The sequence below is a fragment of the Cupressus sempervirens genome, chromosome 7 (genome assembly GCF_028749045.1).
Source record: "Cupressus sempervirens isolate cs-2001-9-10 chromosome 7, ASM2874904v1, whole genome shotgun sequence".
Lineage (NCBI taxonomy): Eukaryota > Viridiplantae > Streptophyta > Pinopsida > Cupressales > Cupressaceae > Cupressus > Cupressus sempervirens.
In genome coordinates, this window is record NC_143124.1 from 482,804,190 (window position 1) to 482,807,463 (window position 3,274).

General features: G+C 37.4%; 1 pseudogene; it reads right to left on the reverse strand.

Annotated features, from left to right (window-relative positions):
• Positions 1–598: 598 nt before the first annotated feature.
• LOC149547651 (putative sugar phosphate/phosphate translocator At3g11320 pseudogene) lies at positions 599–1,288 on the reverse strand (annotated as a pseudogene).
• Positions 1,289–3,274: the final 1,986 nt, after the last annotated feature.

Consider the following 3,274-nt stretch of genomic DNA (forward strand, 5'->3'; position numbering starts at 1 on the left):
CTAACCCTGCAAAAAAGGTTAGTAAATAATGATAGAGTTCAGAGCTGGCAGATAAGAGTATACTAAAAAGAGTTAAGAAACTTTTCTAAAAAAAATTTGAATAAAAGCTTGTAATGTGTAAGAGAATATTGCACTTGTCTGACAATGAATGATTACCTGCCAAAAATAGGTTGACAAGAGGCAATGATAAAAGCAAAAGATGCCTCTGTCAGAGCTCAAAAAGGAAAAAGAATCTTGCATGCAAAAACAAGAAAATATTACTAAATTGCCCAAATTTTCCAAATCCCACAATGCCGATCTTCATCGTCCTATTTTGCAACATTGTTGGCCCCGGACGCCATTGCAGAGCACATAAATTCATAATGAAGTGACTTCGACATTCCTCATAAAAAAACAAAATATGATTAGAATCGACATGTGGGCAATTTATTGAATACACCGTAGACACCTAATATTGATATGGTGTGTTATCATGTTAAACTACCCACAAAATGAAATCGATAACATGAGATATATATCATGTTATCTATAATGAAAGCGTGCTAACAAAGCGATTTAAAAAAAGGATGAAAATGGACTTTGTTGCAACTAGTCAAATTCATTTGGATGGGGCCAAAGACTCAGACTTGGAGGAGGCTGAGTTGTTAGCAGGCGGAGCCAAATGGTGCATATGGAACTGCGCAGGTGGAGCAAGAGTCGAACCCTGACCCTGACCCTGACCTTGAGGGGGGCTATTATTAAGTTCGGGGAAGTTTATGAGCGGGTCGAGACTGCCAAGCTGCAGAACTTCATTGATCTGGAGAAGCAGAGGATGGAGTTCATGAGGGAGATGGAGACTGGGTTCTCCCCCACTGGCAATGATGACCCCCATGACAACTGGAACCAGAGTAGCATAAGTCAGCCACGCCTCCCTCTTGACAGTGATGATATATGCAAATACTGCGGTGAAAAAGGGAGTAGTAGCACCAACAGCTTGATTAAATGAAACTGGCAGGTAACGCAATGAAATGTTACCCCTAACAACAGAGCCACAGAAAATAATACTGAGCGCGGCGATCTTCAATAGTTGCTGCCGAGAGCGAATTGTCTGCATGGGAACCATCTTGAACCAGGTGATCCCGACATAGCTGAGCAGCGCACAAGTAGTCATATTGCACATGGTTAAGAAAATTGGGAACCTGAAGCCATAGTTGCTGAGCAAGTATTTGTTTAGCAGCAGGACTCCTATGTTGGAACTATACCATGCGCCCACAAGGCATAGAGTGAAGACCTTCAAGGATAGAGCCATTGTTGTCTCCTGATCTGTAAGGAAATATGGGATTTCGTTATGTGGATGTGCAGGGAAAGGCCATCAAAGGTGATGTTATGTCAAATGGGTCAGCAGGGGAATGTCAGTAGAGTACAGAATTCCATGGGTGTTTTTGAGTTGGAGATCTGGAAGTTGCAGTGTTATTGAAGCAGAAGAGACGTTGTGAATGGGCAGCGTAATTCCTGAGGCTGTTAACCCACGCGCTTCTACGGCATGAAAACCATACGGCTCAAAATCAAGATGTGTACAACCGCAAGGGGGATCACATAGAAATTGAGAGGCAGGCGACAAAAAAAATTGGAGGTCTAACATGAGAAAGAAGATTAAAGGAGAAATGGAAAAAAGAAATGGAAAAAGAAATATAAGTTCAAAAATTGTCCCCTTTGCAAGCTTTCTGTAGAAATTTCATCTCTTAATTTTATATCCTTCTAGTTCATTTCTTTGGGATCTTAATTTTTAAAATCTACATTTTGTTCTGGTGGATTGTAAAAAGACAAAAAACCATAGAAGCACGATATATAGTGAGAGAGCCATATCTTAAGAAATTTTTTAGAAAACAAACTGTGAATGCTTTGGCGGCAAGCCTTCCAAAGGGGGTTAGATGAAAACTAATAGAAAATAAGAAGTAACCTGCACAAATTAGAGCAAACAAAAGTTAAACGGGTTTGGCGGTAAACCAGCCAAATCCCAAAAAAAAATCAATTTCTTCCATAAAGCAGAAATTAGTGAAATCTCTCTCAAGAGTCTCCTTCGAATCGTACCTTCATGCAAACACTCAAAACAAAGATTAAACTACTCTGATACCATGTTAGAAATGGAAAAAGAAATCTGTAAATAAACAATACCAGGAAAGAATCTAAGTGAGTAAATGCATGAAAAGATATTACCATAAAATAGGAGAGAGAAAGCTTCAAGCTCCAACACCATGAGACAAGATATTTGGAAAGGGGAAAGCAAAGAAAACCCCTTGTGATATTATGAATGAGGCATCAAAAGCCTAAGAAGGAGGAGAGAGAGAGATAGAGAGCAATGCTCATACAATAATTGAGAAGAGGAAGAAACCTCATTGTTGTTGAATAAGAGAAGAGGGTCATCTCTTAAATAGAGATGAGAGAGAGGAGTTAGAATGTAACTCCCATGTCTATGAATGCCACCATTCATATGTGTGTGAGGCCAAGTGTGAGATTCCTCTTAAGGAGGAACAATCTAAAATTAGAAATTACAATATATATTTGTCCTCACATATTCCACTAGATGACAAAATAAGATGTAGTGGAAAAAGGACAAAAAAGAAATATATTAGGCTACCTTGGCTTATATCCTAATATATTACAACAATAAAGAAAGGAGTTCTAACCTTGGTTTATAAATACACCAAGGAAAGATTACAACTTCTAACAAGTTCACATTGATAGAGGAAGTTCTAATAGATGATAATTAGAATGGAACTAAGAATATTACCTTACTTTTATTTTTCTTTGAAATTTCATTGTATTATGACATGTTGTGTTTCCATCAATGCCAAAGATGGTGATTGTTGAAAATAGTTGTTAAATTGTATATTCTCTTTGATGTTGCACAAAATGTCAATTCTTTACCAGTCAGTATCTATTGAACTCACTCAAGTTATGAAGACAATTTTTAGTGTCTTCCAAGAATTTTAGAGTAAACTAAGTTCAAAGACAATATGTGCCACACTTCATTCAGGCACCAAAGAAAGTTTTTAGGAAGATAATATCTGTCGAGTTCACTCATGCACCAAAGAGAAGTTAGCATGGAACTAGTGTTAACCGAGCTCACTTGATTACCAAAGGAATTTAGCTTAGGATGTAGTGTTAACTAAGTTCACACTATTAACAAAGAAAGTCTAAAGAAAGCATTTTCTAAGTTACTGTTGATCGAGTTGGGTCAGCTAACAAAGGATTTTTTTAAATCAACATATTTATTTCGATGAATTTATTTATT